The following is a 19,389-nucleotide window of genomic DNA, read 5'->3' on the forward strand; positions in this document are numbered from 1 at the left end:
CTAAGGGAATTAGATTAATGAGGACAGTTCCTGGTAAGGCAAGAAAAAATGGTGTTGCATAAGGAATGAACAGAACATTGAATGATTGGGCAAGAAGCATGAGGATTCATTCTGAATTGCCAAAGACATTCTGGGTCGATGCTGTAAATACAGCAGCCTATTTGATCAATAGAGGACCGTCAGTACCCTTGAAGTTCAAGTTGCCGGAAGGAACTCACGTACTCTCACTTGAGAACTTTTGGTTGTACTGCGTATGTTCACTTCAATCTAGAGAAAAGAGACAAGCTTGATGCTAAGGCTGTGAAGTGCTACTTCACAGCCTATGAGTCTGACATGTCCGGGTACAGATTTTGGGATGACAAGAATAGGAAAATCCTAAGACATTGGGACGTAACCTTTGATGAAAAAGTCCTGTACAAGGACAAGGAGAAGATAAACTTTGAGACTATGACGCAAATGGAAGTTAAGCTTGAGTTGCAGAAAAATACACCCAATAAGCAAAAGCTCGAGAAACTCCTGAGACCTTTACTGATGAACCAGACGTGGAGCAAGTTACACCTGAGCAGGTGTTAAGGAGGTCATCCAAAGCTATCAGAGTACCAGATAGATATTCACCTTTATTACATTATTTATTTCTAATTGACGAAGGAGAACTAGAGTCCCTTGGTGATGACCTACTGTTGGAGGATACAACCAAGTGGGAGAAAGAAATGGATGATAGGATGTCTAGGCTTCAGACATGCGTTGCTCTTTCATCTACTGAAGCCGAGTACGTGGAAATAGCTGAAGCTGGAAAGGAGATGATATGGATGACAGACTATCTAGAAGAATTACGCAAGAAGAAGTGCAAGAAGATTCTTCAGGTGGAAAGTTAGAGTGACATGCAGTTGGTGAGGAACCTGGTCTATCATTCAAGGACAAAACACAAAAGGCGATACCATTTCACTAGAAGGTTAGTGGAAGATGGTGATGTGCTTGGAGAAGATAGAGGGTGTAAAGAATCCAGCAAACATGTTGACAAAATGTGTTGACATGTGAAAGTTGAGGTTGCGCAAAGCCTCAATTGGTACGGTGAAGTGAAGATTGAGAATGAAATTCTTAGTTGGCTGGATCAGTCTCCAAGTGGGAGATTGTTGGGATATGGAGAATGATGCCTATTTATAGTAAATATTTCGTAAAGATCTGGTAGAGATATATATGGTGAATATTTCATAAAGATCGGGTAGAGATATATATCGTAGATATTTTATAAAGATTTAGTAAAGCTTTATTTAGTAAACTGAAACGATCTATACCCCATCACGCAATGCTTTCAAGATGTACTTTTATTCATTCTCTGTATTCTGTTTTGGTGTACATGCCTGAAGTTATCAACAATACCTTTAAACAATATTCCTCCTTGAATTTTCTCTCTTCTTTTCTTTGTGTTCATCTTGATCGAGTATATGTGTCGTTGTGTGTTCCTAACAATTACTTCAATAATAATTTTGTAATTTATAATAACACAGCTAAAAAAATTATTCATAACCTTTCAACTACGTTCATGTTGTTGGGTTTTATGTCCTAAAACTCATAGTTTGTAAACAAAAACTTATTCTATTTTCAATAAAGTTATTATTGATATTTATTCCGTAAATATTGTTATTGAATAAAGTAAATTTTACGATTATTAATCTAAATCCAATAAACTAAGAATACTCTAACGATAGTATGATTACTTGAACTATATGTAGAGATATAAGAGTGGACCAAGTTCGAGTATATAGTCAAAATGATCTATAGTATAGGGATAAGGCTGAGTACCTTATCCTGGGGACACTATGGATGCGGCCCACTTTTATATATGATATAAACAATGTGATCAGTAAATTGTACATGTGGAGACATGTGAGTGGGGGCGTTCTATGCAATGAGTATTGCATAAGATCGGACCATGAAGAAAATCATTCTCACTTTATAATCATGAAATCCTATTTATTCGGAATTATCCTTATATTTGCATGGGTGAGAGTGGCTCGAGTTCACCGAATCAATAGGCCTCCCATTTTAGGGGTAAGACTGGGTGAATGGCTAGGGACGTGGGGTGCAAGATGGAATTCGCTCCTACCCACTTTTAGGGATAGTAGAGAGGTAGTTCCCTTAAGTACTAACTCCACTCCAGGTCTTGAATAAGGGGCCCTACTCTCTCATTTGCCTGAGAGGGATTCGGTTTACTGGTTGAACCACAAATCTATTGTTCATTAGAGGATCAGTGGAACATAAGGAATAAGAAGTAACTTCAGGGTAAAATGGTAAATTGACCCATCTCTAGTTACGAACAACTTGTGAAGGATCATGTCACGACCCAATATTTTACTACGGACCATGACTAACGACAACACACGAATGCACAAGCGATTTAAATATGAAATAGAGAAAATCCTTTAATTCAAATAATGTTTTTGAACGACAAACAAACAGAACACTTAACAGCTTGGAAATAAATTTCGAAAGAATTCAAATACAAAATAAAGACTTGACTGACGCCTCGGGACAACCCATTCCTCTGTGACAATCCCCATCTCCATCATGTCCGCCCTTGACCGACGCCTCACGCTCCTGAAAAAGGAAAACATACCAAGGATGAGTATAAAAAATTATACTCGGTAAGCTTCTACTTGTAGGCTCTCTTCGCATCCTAACTTAACAGGTTCCCACGGTCTCCTAATTCGGTTCTAGGACATCTGGTTCTAATCTTAGTCCCTTGGAGCTTGCCCCTTAGGTTTCATAGGTTCATCATCTTTTCATTAGACACCTAGAGGTTCCTTACGCCAAGCTGATATGGTCGGTATCTCTCTATGAGGCGCTACCTCTACATGGCTATCTGGGACTACATGGTATCTAGCCTAGGGGTGTGCTGAATACCCCTAAGCCCATATAGTCCCCCTATGGGGGGGGGGGGGGGGGGGGCGCGACCCAACCCATTCCCATGCAGCTAATGGGCTGTACGACGTGGGGACACATTTCCCATGCGAAAAGGCTAAGAGCAGTAAGGACTGGTCAGGAACCCTTGGTCCTCCCACGAAGCTATAGATATCGTTCTCACCCTAGCAATCTATGAACACTCCTGAGGTACCTCGTTGTCATGGTAATCCGCTAAGTTCCTAGGGGAAGGTTAAGTCTGGCTAGAGCGACTTATCACTCCTAACAGCAATTTCCTAGGCTTATCATATAAATGGGCCCTAGAAAATAACAGAATGTGCATGCAACCGTCTTCTAACATTATAATATATAATTCTTGCAAACTATGCACGCCGACTCAACAGGGCGATGGCCTCCATCAAGTACCTAGAACACGAAGTTCACGCTCAATGGGACGGACTCATCCATCAAGCACCCGGAATGAAGAATACACAATTCTAACATAAATTAAACGCATGCATACGTACGACGGAAGCTTAAAGCATACAAGCAACACTCAGATAATTCACCCAACACACTTATAACAATCAATCTGACTAATCTCATTCATGGAGAGCTAATCTAAGGCAAAGGTACTAGCTTGCATGCAATCCAAGTGAATCCTACAAGTATTTCTTCCTAAATACCGGGTGGTGGCTTACCTGGTTGACGCGTGCCTTTTCGCTAGCGTTTCTATGCCCGTGAGGTGTCCAAAAATATTGATTTTCTTAAATTAGGTCCCTATTCACATAAAACCAGTATTAGAACTAGAACTAGGACAACAATCAGGCAAACAGAGGGCAAGCGGGCCAAAACGGCCGTTTCACGCGCGCTCACCCACCGGCAGTGCGCCGACCATGCACGGCAGCTTCTGCACAGTCGCAAGTCGGCCGGTCCAGTTCGGCTCGGCTAGGCTAGGCTCGGCTCGGCACGGGTTTGCGGTTCAGCTTGAGCTTTGCAGGCAACACGTGTCGTCGTCTCACTAGAGCTGCGTTGCTCCAGCCGACAGTCGACGCGTGTCCAATGCCTGTCGCACTGTCCTTCGCCGCTCGCCGGCCGACTTCTTTTTTTTTTTTTTTTTTCATCTCTGTCCTCTGCAATCTGTAACATAAAGTCCCCTTTCCAATTTTCATATCTTTTGATTCGTAGTTCGGATCGATATGATTTCTTTAGCAAAGTTCTAGATCGTGTTACGGGCTACGTCCTGGTATTTTTTCGTAATTTTTTGCTTGACTACCAGGTGAGTTAAGAGTGTCGGAAGTTTGCTTACCGTTCTCGGACGACTCTCGGATCTCCGCCTTCGGATCGATATTTTGGCCAAACTTCTTCACAGATCGTGCGTAGAGTTGTTCCTAGGTGAATATCTCAACATTTTAGGACTCGATTCACATAGGAAAAGCTCAGATATGAAAAATGTCGTTTAAAATCTTACCTCACAAAACATTCTTGGATCTTGATGGAGCGTCGGCCTCGCTAGCCTCTCAGTCCTTGTACAAATCTCATCTGAAGGTGGATTCTGACGGTGGTCCGATGAACTTCGCGGTGACTCTTTTCTGTTTCCTCTCAATTTTCTCTCTAACTTTCTTTTTCTTTTGCACGAGATTTGATGGGTTTTCCTTGAACCCCTATTATGGCTGGAGGGGCAAAATGACATTTTTGCCCCTCGATTGACTTAGCACTTTTTTGTTTTTTCTTTTTGGCATTATAGATCGACTTACTAATTAAGGTTATATCAAATGGACAAAAATATATCTATAGTGAAGAGAGTGCAACTACTAGGCTATAGTGGAGTGTCCTAGTAGTTAACGAACGTTGGTTAACAAGGTTAATGAGTTTAGCTGGTTAATCTCGGATCGTTGGAGCCCGTGATCTATAGGTCCATTAGGTTCTCCTGCTAGCTCATATCGAACTAAACCATAGAACAGTGTGACGAGTGAGTTCGAAGTGTTCAAATTCAAATTAGGGAATATGCGCTAAATATATACGATATATTTAACCGCACTTTTGTTTTATTTACGAATTGAACAAAAAGAGAGAATCAGAGATATTTAAATAAGATTTAAATATTTTAATCAACATGTGTCGGAATTGATTGGGATTGACATTTGAATTAATGTTAAATATTAATTAAATTGTTTAATTAATCATTTAATATTACTCTAATTTCAAACTAATTATTTAAATTAATTGTTGAATTAAAAATGGAGAAAGTCAAAATGTTGACTTCACTTAATGGAAAAATCCATGTTTGAGTTAGTGGAATTTTGAGCGTTAAAATTTGGTTTAACCAAACTTGCATGCTTGCCAAATAAACCCCACAAATTTGAACGGAATTTTGAGGGTCAAAATTTGGTTAACTCAAACTTGCATGCTTGCCACATAATCCCACACATTTGAGTGGAATTTTGAGTGTCAAAATTTGGTAATCTAAAATTTGCATGAACATGCAAATATGACTCTATAAATAAAGTGATCAAGGTACATGTAAAGTTTTCTTGGAAAAACCTTGAGAAAAACCCTCACAAACTCTTTCTTCACCTATAATAAATCCCTTCCAAGTTTAGTCACTCACCGGATTCACAATCCCGTTCTAAGGCGGGAGAATTGTAGGGAAGACACTAGTGATGGTTCGAAACCGATTCATGAGGAAAAAGAAATTTGAACTACAAAAGGTTAGTACTCAAACTCCTTTAGTTTTAATGCTTATGAACATGCTAGCTAATTTACTATAATTGTTGGGTTTTATGTTCTAAAACTCATAATTTGTAAACAAAAACATATTCTATTCTCAATAAAGATATTATTGATTTTTATTCAGTAAACATTGTTATTGAATAAAGTGAATTTTACAATTATTAATCTAAATCCAATAAACTAAGAACACTCTAGCTATAGTATGATTACTTGAACTATATGTAGAGACATAAGAGTGGATCAAGTTCAAGTATATAATCAAAATGATCCATAGTACAGGGATACGGTTGAGTGCAGTCCTAGGGACACTATGGATGCGGCCCACTTTTTTATATGATATAAACAATGTGATAACTAAATTGTACATGCGGAGACATGTGAGTGGAGGCGTCCTATGCAATGAGTATTGCATAAGATCGAACCATGAATCACTCTCACTTTATAATGTAGTTTACTGTTGAGACTGATTTTTTTCATTCGATGACCTAGGTAACTCGATCTTAATCCTGAGCTAATCATGAACTCTTGTTTATTCGAAATTATCCTTAGATTTACACGGGTGAGAGTGACTCGAGTTCGCCGACTTAATAGGCCTCCCATTTCAGGGGTAAGACTGGGTGAATGGCTGGAGACATGGGGTGCAAGATGGAATTCACTCCTACCTACTTTTAGGGATAGTAGAGAGGTAGTTCCCTTAAGCACTGACTCCAGGTCTTGAATAAGGGGCCCCACCCTCTCATTGGCCTGAGAGGGATTCGGTTTACTGGTTGGATCACAAACCAATTTTTCATTAGAGGATCAGTGGGACATAAGGAACAAGAAGTAACTTCAGGGGTAAAAAAAAAAATTGACCTAGCTCTAGTTACGAACAACCTGTGAAGGATCGACTTACTAATCAAGGTTATATCAAATGGACAAAAATATATCTATAGTGAGGGAGTGCCACTACTAGGCTATAGTGGAGTGTCCTAGTAGTTAACGAATGTTGGTTAACAAGGTTAATGAGTTTAACCAGTTAATCTCAGATCGTTGGAGCCCATGATCTATAGGTTCATTAGGTCCCCCTGCTAGCTCATATCGGACTAAACCATAGAACAGTGTGACGAGTGAGTTCGAAGTGTTCGGAATCGAATTAGGGAATATGCACTAAATATATACGATATATTTAACTGCATTTTTCTTTTATTTATGAATTAAACAAAAAGAGAGAATCAGAGATAGTTAAATAAGATTGAAATATTTTAATCAATATGTGTCGGAATTGATTGGGATTGACATTTGAATTAATCAAATTGTTTAATTAATCATTCAATATTACTTTAATTTGAAATTAATTATTTAAATTATTGTTGAATTAAAATGGAGAAAGTCAAAATTGAGTCCACCACTTAAATGGATAAATTCATGTTTGAGTTAATGGAATTTTGAGTGTCAAAATTAGGTTTAACGAAAGTTGCATGTTTGCCAAATAAACCCCCCACAAATTTAAACGGAATTTTGAGTGTGAAAATTAGGTTTAACCAAACACTCATGTTTGCCAAATAAACCCCACAAATTGGGGTGAAATTTTGAGTGTCAAAATTTGGTAATCTCAAATTTGCATGCACATGCAAATGTGACTCTATAAATAGAGTGATTAAGGTACATGTAAACTTCCTCTTAGAAAAAAAAATCTTTTGAGAAAGTCCCTCACAAATTCTCTCTTTACATATACTAAATCCCTTCCAAGTTTAGTCACTCACCGGATTCCACAATCCCATTCTAAGGTCGAAGAATAATAGGGAAGACACTAGTGGTGGTTCGAAACTGGTTCGTGAGGAAAAAGGAATTTGAACTACAAAAGGTTAGTACTCAAACTCCTTGAGTTTTAATACTTATGAACATGCTAGTTAATTTACTATAATTGATGTACTTAGAGTGCCTAAGATCCAAATTGCTTCTGCATGTGTTATAACAACACCATCAATTGGTATCAGAGCAAGTTTTAGGCCTTTATTTACATTATTTTGAGCAAGGTGGGTACCATTTCATGAATGAAAAATTGTGGATGCTAAAGTGGTTGAGCAAGGTGGGTACCATTTCATGAATGAAAAATTGTGGATGCTAAAGTGGATGTTTATGGTTTTGGCATTTTTTTTACGCTTCCATTTGATACAATTATTATATTTGGCCTAATGTGTATGAGCTTTCATGAAGAAAGGTCTGTAATTTTTATGGAAATGATGGCAAGCTGAATCGAAGAAGAAGAAAGAAAAACACCCCCGGCAGGCTCGAGGGAGTGGATCACGTTAATTTCAAATTATTAATGTAATAATTTAGTTAACTGCTTGCTTTAAAATGTCAAAACTCATCCACTTTAGTGTGCTTAATTAATTATGCATTGTGAAGGTATGTTTTAATTAAATAGAAAATATATATGCATAAAGTATGCCATATAAATTTAAAATCCCACCATAGGCTAAGCATGTTTCATGCATTACAAGTATGTTGTAAGTGTTATAATGTATAGTATGCATGTTTAGGGTTCCATGAGTGATAGATATAAATTGTTATATTATTGCATGGAATAGATGATTATATAATTGTTATATGAAGCATGTTAGATGCATATTATAGGTTATTTTCAACGTCATAAAATGAGATAGATGTTAAAATCTATAATACAGATAAGTGCATGCTCACTTAGTGTTAAGAACAAAGCACGATCAATTTTAAATAGTTAAAATAGGTCGATATCTTGTAAAATTGCAGTTACAAGAAAGCTCACTCAGCACGATCTTGTCTAAGGCTGTTTGTACATAAGTTGATGGTTTATGGAACACCTGCTACCTGGAAATCGGGCCAGTATTTGAGCTTAGTTAGCCCAGTTTTATGAGCATGCTTGAGTGATGTAAGTTTTTGGAAAAATCACCTAGACTTAGGTTATATTTATTAGTCAGAATATACCTAAGTAATGAGTATACCCAACCATCTAAAATACTTAGTGGGAGGAAAAAGGTATATGAGATACATCGTTTTCTTTTCCACGCTCTCTTGAAAATTCACATCGTGAAATTCATGCTCGGCCTCGTGACGCCCTGGGAGCGGCCTCCATTAAGAAGATATTTGCATGAGTCAATAAAAGGTGAATAGAGAGTATTTATAGTAAGTAGAAGGAAGTATATCAACACATCCTATGGTCTCCACCACTAGGTTACACCGTGAGATTCCCATGTTCTGCCTGCATGTTACCCTAGAGCAACTACCCATTCGGAGGGTCGTAACATGGGAGATGGAACAACGCAAACTCCAAAATAGATAGGATTTCTTAGGTCCATTCCCAACTTTGGCTTTTTTATCGATAGCATTGTTGGTGCCGACCTCTGAGGTCTGAAAATGGCAGGTCACACTTACGAAAAATTATTAAGAGTTAGTATATTCTTGACCAAAGTAGCGATAATTAAAACACTATAGGAATAAAGAGTTATTCTAGGATTAGTGTTCCAGTCAAGAATGTCTTGGTTTAGTAAAGGAGTGATTGATTGCCCCTCGGTAGTAGTTACTCTGACTCACTAAAGTATCGTTGCAAATTAATATCTTTTGGGTACATTATTACATTTGCTAAACTTGATTGGATTAAATAGGATTAAGTCAAATCACTAATAGAATTTTCTTTAAATCACAGCATGACAAACTCAATAGTACAATTACTCGCTTCTGAGAAATTAGACGGGGACAATTACAACTTGGAAATCAAACCTAAACACAATACTTGTAATTGATGATTTAAGGTTTGTTTTAACTGAGGAACGTCCTCCAAACCCCAGCTCAAATGCAAACCGAACAGTTCAGGATGCATATGACAGATGGACAAAGGAAAATGACAAAACCCAAGTGTACATTTTAGCCAGCATATCTGATGTTTTGGCTAAGAAACACGATGTTATGGGTACAGCTAAAGAGATTATGGAATCCCTAAAAGGGATGTTTGGACAACCGTCTTTCTCCCTTAGACATGACGCCATAAAATACATTTATAACTGTCGTATGAAAGAAGGTGCCTCAGTTAGAGAACATGCCCTGGACATGATGGTCCATTTCAATGTGGCAGAAGTAAAAGGAGTTGTCATTAATGAGAAGAGTCAAGTCAATTTTACCATGGAGTCTCTTCCGAAGAGCTTCTTCTAGTTTCGCACAAATGCAATGATGAACAAGATAGAATATAACTTGATTGCTCTTCTCAATGAGCTACAGACTTATCAGTCCCTCTTAAAAAGCAAGGGACAAACAGGAGAAGCAAACGTTGTTGTCTCTAAGAAATTACTACGAGGATCGTCCTCCAAAAATAAGTCTGGTCCTTCAACTTCTAAAAATGTTTTGATAAAAGAAGAAGGGTAAGGGGAAAAATAAGATTCCTACTGACCGCAAACACAAGGTTCAAAAAGCAGATAAAGGAAAATGTTTCAATTGCAACGAAAACATGCACTGGAAGAGAAACTGCCCAAAATACCTTGCAGAGAAGAAAGCCGAAGAGACACAACAATGTAAATATGATTTACTAGTTGTAGAAATATGTTTAGTAGAGTATGATAACTCAACTTTGATACTAAATTCATGAGCCACTAATCATATTTGTCCTTTTTACCAGGAAACTAGCTCCTGGAGAATGCTTGCGGACGGCGAGATAACACTCAGGAATTGGAACAGGAGAGAACAACTAAGCATGTAAAGTGGCCAGCTAAGCAAACATGTAAATCATTAGTAACAACTCTTTAATAAACTAAAATATCACCGCAAACATACTTAAACTGCATAAAACTCTTCCGCCTCCCCTATAAGGCTTATCTCTCCATGCAAACCGACTTCAACATAGAAATCAACATCCTAATCATGATAGAATAAGAAAAGAGAGGAAATGATTAAGAGTTATCAAGCTTTGTTGGTGTCCTTCAATGGAAGTCCCCCTCCTTTGAGCTCTCTAATCCACCTCTTTGCCTTAGTCTATCCTTCTCGGTTTTCTTTTCCTTCTCCTATCAACAGCTGCTGAATTAGGATTCTTCTTCCTTCTTGGTTTTCTTTTGCCTTCGGTGGACATTAAAGGATGTCAGATATATTTCTGGTCTCAAGAAGAACCTGATATGTATTGGTCAGTTGGATAGCATAGGTTATGCAACAAAGTTTGGGAAGAGTTCGTGGAAGATTGTGAAGGGTGCTATGGTGGTAGCACATGGCACAAAATCTAGAACCATATACACCACTACAGGGTGTATGAAAATGGTTGCGGTTGCTGGAGTACTTCAAGTTCAAGTCTATGGCATAATAAACTTGGACATATGAGCGTCAAAGGAATGAAGATGCTGGTTGCAAATGGAGTTTTAGAAGGCCTCAAGTCTATTGACATAGGTCTTTCTGAGAGATGCGTTATGTGAAACAGAAACGAGTTAGCTTCTCAAAAGGCTGCCAGAGAATCAAAGAAAGTACGATTGGAAATGGTCCATGCAGACGTTTGGGAACCATCTCCAGTTTCATCACTTGGCGGATCAAAGTTCTAGGTCACCTTCATCAAGATTTCAGCAGGAAGGTATGGGTTTATTTCCTGAAACACAAAGTCAAATGTGTTTGTCACCTTCTAGAAGTGGAAGGCTGAAGTTGAAAATCACACCGGCTTGAAGATCAAATGATTGAGGTCTGACAGTGGAGGAGAATACGACGAGTCAGAGTTTATAACATTTTGTGCAGCGGAGGGAATTAGATTAATGAGGACAGTTCCTAGTAAGGCAAGAAAAAATGGTGTTGCAGAAAGAATGAACAGAACATTGAATGAGCGGGCAAGAAGCATGAGGATTCATTCTGGATTGCCAAAGACATTTTGGGCCGATGCTGTAAATAATGCAGCCTACTTGATGAATAGAGGACCGTCAGTACCCTTGAAGTTCAAGTTGCCGGAAGAAACTCACGTACTCTCACTTGAGAACTTTTGGTTGTACTGCGTATGTTCACGTCAATCCATAGAAAAGAGACAAGCTTGATGCTAAGGCTGTGAAGTGCTACTTCATAGGCTATGACTCTGACATGTTCGGGTACAAATTTTGGGACGACAAGAATAGGAAAATCCTAATACATTGTGATGTAACCTTTGATGAAAAAGTCTTGTACGAGGACAAAGAGAAGAAAAACTTTGAGACCATGAAGCAAGTGGGAGTTGAGCTTGAGTCGCAGGAAAACTCTCCCAATGATGTTAGAGCAGAAGCTCGTGAAACTCCTAAGACCGTTACTGAAGAACCAGACGTAGAGCAAGTTACACCTGAGCAGGTGTTGAGGAGATCACCCAAAGCTATAAGAGCACCAGATAGATATTCACCTTCATTACATTATTTCTCGTGGCTGACGAAGGAGAACCAGAGTCCCTTGATGACGACCTACAGTTAGAGGATACAACCAAGTGGGAAAAAGCCATGGATGATAGGATGTCTAGGCCTCATAAATGCGTTGCTCTTTCATCTACTGAAGCTGAGTACGCGGAAATAGCTGAAGCTGGAAATGAGATGATATGGATGACAGACTATCTAGAAGAATTACGCAAGAAGCAGTGCAAGAAGATTCTTCAGGTAGATAGTTAGAGTGACAAGTAGTTGGTGAGGAACCCGGTCTATCATTCAAAGACAAAACACAGAAGGCGATACCATTTCACTCGGAGGTCAGTGGAAGATGGTGATGTGTTTGGAGAAGATAGAGGGTGTAAAGAATCCAGCAAACATGTTGACAAAATGTGTTGACGTTGGAAGGTTGAGGTTGTGCAAAGCCTCAATTGGTATGGTGTAGTGAAGATTGAGAATGAAATTCTTAGTTGGCTGGATCGGTCTACAAGTGGGAGATTGTTTAGATATGGAGCCTGATGCCCATTTACAGTAAATATTTACTAAAGATCTGGTAGAGATATATACGGTAGATATTTCGTAAAGATCCGGTAGAGATATATATGGTAGATATTTCGTAAAGATTTAGTAAAGCTTTATTTAGTAAACTGAAACGATATATACCCCATCAAGCAATGCTTTCAAGATGTACTTTTATTCATTCTCTGTATTCTGTTTTGGTGTACATACCTGAAAAGTCATCAATAAAACCTTTAGCCAACATTCCTCCTTGAATTTTCTCTCTCCTGTTCTTTGTGTTCGTCTTGATCGAGGATATGTGTTGTTGTGCGATTCTAACAATTACTTCAATAATAATTTTGTAATTTCTAATAACAGGGCTAAAAAATTATTTATAACCCTTCAACTACGTTCATGTATCCTCGCAATGGAACTAGAGTATTAAAGATAATTCCCTTCTCCACTCTTCTTTCGAACAAGAGAACAATAAGAGAACAACTATGCATGTAAAGTGGCCAACTAAGCAAACATGTAAATCATTAGTAACAACTCTTTAATAAAATAAAATTACACCGTCAACATACTTAAACTACATAAAACTCTTCCACCTCCCCTGTAAGGCTTAGCTCTCCATACAAAATGATTTCAACGTAGGAATCAACATCTTAATCGTGAGAGAATAAGAAAAGAGAGAAACTGATTAAGAGTTATCAAGCTTTGTTTCTGTCCTTCGATGGAAGTCCCCCTACTTTGAGCTCTCTCTCTCATCCACCTCTTTGCCTTAATCTATCCTTCTTGGTTTCCTTTTCCTTCTCCTATCAACAGCTGCTGAATTAGGGTTCTTCTTCCTTTTTGGTTTTCTATTCCGTTCGGTGGCCCTCTTCTCTTTAGGTAATCTTCCTGATAAGACAACCCTAATCCTCAGCCCGATGATCCAAGCTTTTGTTGAAGCAAGAACCCTTGAATCAAAGAAATCAACGCCAACTTATACAAAATTCGGATCAATCAAGAGATAAGGCTAGAATTAGATTACCCTCTTAAGATAAAAGATATAGAAGCAAGATTTGGAATCTTGTTTTAAATTAAGTCAGTCCACAATAGAACTTGATGAATGCTTGATTGAATGGCTCAGATGCAAATCTACCACAAGAATTGCATGAAACTTAGAAATGGCAAAGATGATGCTCGAATTTCTAAGGGTAAAAGTCTCAATTTCAGATCAAAATTTCATTCATCCGAAATCTGCCTTTTGCATAATAATTTGTTGGTATTTAAGTCTTCCCACAAAAGAAACTTTCAATTCTTCAAATGCCACTAACATTTATCCCGATCCCCTTAAATATCCACAAAAGAAGAAGTCAATTTGACCCATAACTTCCACCCTTTTGCGCATTACAAAAATTATAAAATTAAAAATAATAAATCGCAATTTATAGCAACTTCATCCGCTACTTCAACTGTGCAAATATTCACTTCTGAAGCTCCAAATGGTCCTTCCTCAACCGAATCAGCTTGTAACACATGAAATGATTGTTGAACCGAGCCTATCTAATTTTGTAGATGAAGAATGAATACTTGTTGACTCTTGTTAGCCTTGGATTCTGTAATAGGTCTAGTTGGAACATTTGGAACACCGTGATTCTTATCAAGAACCATAATATTCCTAGACCATATATGGTATCATGTGTGGTGATGATTCAGTGCTGCCATAAGGCCTTTGTTTCATAGACTAGTCTTTGGGTGGTCGAGAGATCATATAGATACATTATGAGATGAGAGAAACGAGTGCGACATGATGTTATAGTCCTACTTTAGAATTGTCATCTATTCTTTGGTATGTATGCACCCAGATAGGATCAAAACCATACCATCTACAGGGCATCAGTGTCGCTCAAACGTGGGTCGTGCCTCACCATGACATGCATGGATCACTATATTGTCGTGCCTCATCATGTGCATATACATGTATGTATCACGCAACACACACTTACACACATATAATAAATACATATATACATGCATAAATACATACATACCTATACATATACATAAACAAACAGATAGACACACACACACATATATATATATATATATATGTGTGTGTGTGTGTGTATTATATTATGTATTTGTATATAGCACATATTTATACATTTTTATAATTTTCAACATTTTTATTTTTAAATGTGCAAAATTTACCATATATTCATTCTATATTCTTTTATTAAACAAGATTTGCCGAAAAATTTTAAAGATCCACTCAACCATAATTATTTATCGATAAAAAAAATAGTTAATTTCTATATTAGCTAATAGACTTCCAATTAAATAGTCTAGTTATTTTATAAGTAGTTTATTACAATTTTATTTTGATTTTTTATTTTTCATGTTTTAAACTTTAGCAATGGATCGATACATTATTCATTTTTTATTGAGAAAAATTCTTAATAAAGAAGAAATATAAAAGAAGAAATGGAGTTATACTTACCATGTTTGAAGAGATTTGAGCGTATATTCAACTCAACTCATGTGCTGCAATTAGTGAAAAAATATATGATCGGATTAAAAGTCAATCAAATCAATATAGAAATATCATTTAAAACTAAACAAACAATTACTTTGGATTCAACATGTTTTAGACCTAATTTAATTTTTTAGATGGTAAACTTTTTCAATCCAATAAATCCTTATCAAATAATGAATTCGCCTAATCTAATATTAAAATATTCACCTTACGGTTGATTCGAGTTGTTCGAGTAATTTAATAAAAATTAATTGATAATTTGTTTTTAAATACCCATTTAGATGACGTGGTTCTTGGAGTAACTATTTTAACACTCTAATACACATAAAATAATTTTTAAAAAACAAACAACAAAAACAAGATGCCAAATTTAAAAAGTTCCCACTACAGGTTATATTTTTCTAAACAGTCTGGTTGTGCTAATATTCTATGTAAATCCAACCATTTCATTTACAACCCAAAATTTAACCCTTGAAATAATAACAATAATAGTAATAAATCTCTTTCCTATTTTTTATTCCTAAATTATCCTATAAAATCCTTTGTCCCCCAATCTAAAAATCATAAACTCGCAAACAAAATTCATCATGGATCTTCCTCCAAAACCCACAAAACTCAATATAATATTTCTTCTTCTTTCTCTTTGAATTTCATTTTCTTTTTCTTTGTTTTCTTTCCATTGATCTTGTAGGCCTCGCTTGTTCTTCTACTTTCATTGGTTTTTGTTTGGAATCACTTCAAATGATTGTGGGTTTTTGTTCAAAACCCCGAATGGTTTATTGAAGAACTTTTTTTCCCGTGGATCCTTACTATTCTCGATCAAATTCGAAAATGTAACCAACAAAAAGAGATTGAATCATCTTTGATTTTTTTCGGTAGGTTACAGCAGCGAGAATCTCGGTCGTGATCGTACTGGCATTGGTGAGCTTAGCCACCGTGGACGCTATGAATCCGCGTCTAAGTTCGAACTCCCTGGAATTTCAGGCGATCAATTGTCGGAAACACTCAGCGTTGTTAACGGAGTTTGGCGGCGTCGGCGACGGAGTAACTTCAAATACTCACGCGTTCCGAAAAGCGATTGAACATCTCAGCACAATGGCGGCAGATGGCGGAGCTCAATTGGTCGTGCCGCCGGGAAAATGGCTGACCGGAAGTTTTAATCTGACTAGCCATTTCACACTTTTTATCGATAAAGAAGCTAAAATTCTTGCATCCCAGGTTCGACCTATCGAGTATTTTATTTTTATAAACCTAACACCTTTCGGAGTGGTGATTTGAATTTTAATCTGTAATCCAAAATAAATGAGTTAGATTTGTTCCTCATAATTTAATTTAATGGTGCAGAATGAATCAGAATGGCCACTCGTGAAAGTTCTCCCATCTTATGGGAGGGGAAGAGATGCTCCTGGTGGACGGTACAGCAGCCTCATCTTTGGAACTAATCTCACCGAGTGGTTATCACGGGTGATTATTTTTTCTTACCTTTTAACATTCTAATTTTTTTTAAATGGATTGCAAAATTATAACACGCTTCCGTGCTATCAGAATTAAATAAAAAAGAACTAAGGTAACTGAAAACATAAAAAGAACTTTTATAGAAAATAAAGTTGGGTCGGTGACATGGTGTAGGTAACAACGGTACAATCGACGGGCAAGGATCTTCTTGGTGGGAAAAGTTTAAGAAAGGGGAGCTCAAGGTAACACGGCCATATGTGATCGAGATCATGTACTCTGATCAAATCCAGATCTCGAATCTCACTTTGATCAACTCACCTTCTTGGTTCGTCCATCCGATTTATAGCAGGTTTGGCTATTTCGCTTCCGTCCCATTATCCTTGTATTTTAGGATTATGCTTTGAAAAAAGTATGTCATTCAAATTCCTCCCGACCAAAAAGAATTTTTAATTATATATCATAATATGGGTGAAAATGCAGAAACGTGATTATCCAAGGGCTCACCATCTTGGCTCCAGTCACCGTACCCAACACCGACGGAATCAATCCAGGTTCCCTTCTTCTTCTCCTTTAAAACCTTAGGGTTATTTTCTTCCTCAATCCCTCTCCCTAAATCTCCGTTCAATTTATCAGATTCTTGTTCCAACACTCGAATCGAAGACTGCTACATTGTCTCCGGTGACGATTGCATCGCCATCAAGAGCGGATGGGACCAATACGGTATCAAGTTCGGAATGCCGACCGAGGACCTCGTCATTCGCCGCCTCACTTGCATCTCACCAGATTCTGCAGGTATTGCCCTTGGCAGCGAGATGTCCGGCGGAATCCGCAACGTCAGGATCGAAAACGTTACAGCAATCAACACACAGTCTGCGGTTTCGTCAAGGACATTTTCGTCCGAAGAATGTTTCTATCCACGATGAAATACGTCTTCTGGATAACTGGAGACTACAAATCGCATGCGGATGACAAGTTCGATCCCTCGGCATTGCCATTGATTAAGAACATTAATTACAGAGACGTGGTGGCCGAGAATGTTAATATGTCGGCTAATTTGGCAGGGATTTCAGGAGATCCATTCACGGATATTTGTGTTTCAAATGTGAAGATTGGATTGTCGGCGACGCCTAAAAAGTTGCAGTAGAACTGTACGAACATTGAGGGATTTAGTAGCGATGTGGATCCGCCGCCATGTGCTCCGCTGGCTAAGGCAGCGAAAAGCGGTGGATGTGACTTTCCCGAGGATCAGCTGCCGATTGAGAATGTTCAGTTGAAGTCATGCTCGGTTGAAATTCCTACCTTCCCGTAAAGACTTTGTTTTTTTTTTTTTTTTTTTTTAATTCTATGGAATAAATGATAATGAAAAATTTAATGAACATATAGATAAATTGAGAAGTTTTTAAATTTGAAACTAACCTATTTCAACTAGATTTGTAATATATCACTAAACAATAACTAATTGTAACTCAAAACCATCAAAATAATACTCTAAAATTGAAAAAAAAAAAGAGAATAAAACTTCTTATATCCAAATATGTATGGATCCACCATGAAGTTTTTATATGGTATGATTTAAGACACCTTATATTTCGTATCATAATCAAGTTATGCCTCTTTATAGACCATTGCGGTGAACGTGGATCGAACACGTGACCTTCAAATCTTCAGTCTGACGCTCTCCCAACGGAGCTATCCCCGCTATTTGCTAATGTAAAAATGCATAAGTAGAGTTATCCCCGCTACAAAGTTTAAATCATTACGAAATATTTCACAAATGAAACATTCCCTAGATTGCACAGTCAAGTTAGGACTCTCGACACCATTGCGGTGAACATGGATCAAACACATAACACCTTCAAATCTTCAGTCTAACGCTCTCCCAACTAAGCTATCCCCGCTATTTTAACATAATAAAAATGCATAAGTAGAGCTATCTCTTCTATTTAATCACCGCTAATTAGTTGAGTTATGCTTAACTTGACAATTGATTACAATCAAAATTAATATGTGTAACTTTCTATCAAAGTTTAAATCGCAAATAAATATTCACTCATTAATTGATGAAATAGTCTAATTAAGACACCGGTTCAAATGAGGTGAACGTGAATCAAACACGTGACCTTTAGATCTTTAGTCTAACGCTCTCCCAACTGAGCTATCCCCACCATAAGAGAACGGTAAGTGACAAAGCCCAACGAAGTTTAGAGTTGTTATGTCTTGTGCGGCTTAGATTGATTGTTATTATATGGATTGTTATATGGATGTTGTTGTTTGTTGTCATGCCTATTGATTACGAAAATAATTACTTTGGTGTCGCATTTGTGCATGTTATGATTTTTTAATGAAATAAATGTGATAAGGGTTACATCCTTTGTGTATCGGGTAACCAGCCACCATTGGTCACATGGGTGATTGATGAAATTTATAAACGTGGTAAGGGTTACACATTGTGTGTATAGTGTAGCCAACCACTATTGGTCACCAAGCATTGGATGCTGAAAGCTATTCTAGGTGAGTAGATTACATGCTATGTGTTATGAGTAATCAACCACCAAGGTCCCTTCATTTTGATTGATGAAACTATACGATGGTTTGCTTGTCTAACCACACTAGGGGAGTTAATGAGTTTTTTCGTACTTACCCTATTTTCAAATGATTTTCGAGTAAGGTTGTAGCATGGGAGTGACTGATGACTCGTGAATGTATAGAGAAAAATGGTGTAAAATTCACAAGAATACATGTAAATATACAATATCACAAATAGTAAATAACAAGTATATTGTCGTTTCGATAGAGAGCCTATTTTTTTGTTCCTTTCGTTGCTGGAAATTAAGTGAGTTTTTGGTCTTATTCAAATGGATGGGGGTGAACTTAAACTAATTAAAAAAATTTGAATGAGAGTATCAATTGTTCTCAAACGACGGA

At 37.4% G+C, this 19,389-nt stretch overlaps 2 non-coding genes and 1 pseudogene across 2 annotated transcripts; 1 reads left to right on the forward strand and 2 right to left on the reverse strand.

Moving 5' to 3' along the window:
- The first annotated feature begins 16,516 nt into the window (after nt 1–16,516).
- LOC147789671 (putative polygalacturonase) lies at nt 16,517–17,991 on the forward strand (annotated as a pseudogene).
- A 99-nt stretch (nt 17,992–18,090) lies between these two features.
- On the reverse strand, nt 18,091–18,163 carry TRNAF-GAA (transfer RNA phenylalanine (anticodon GAA)). The gene has a single exon. It is a non-coding gene; the product is annotated as a tRNA-Phe (tRNA).
- Nucleotides 18,164–18,558: 395 nt separating this feature from the next.
- On the reverse strand, nt 18,559–18,630 carry TRNAF-AAA (transfer RNA phenylalanine (anticodon AAA)). Its single transcript has one exon. It is a non-coding gene; the product is annotated as a tRNA-Phe (tRNA).
- Nucleotides 18,631–19,389: the final 759 nt, after the last annotated feature.

The sequence above is a fragment of the Cucurbita pepo genome, chromosome 13 (genome assembly GCF_057944985.1).
Source record: "Cucurbita pepo subsp. pepo isolate OVF chromosome 13, ASM5794498v1, whole genome shotgun sequence".
NCBI classification, from domain to species: domain Eukaryota; kingdom Viridiplantae; phylum Streptophyta; class Magnoliopsida; order Cucurbitales; family Cucurbitaceae; genus Cucurbita; species Cucurbita pepo.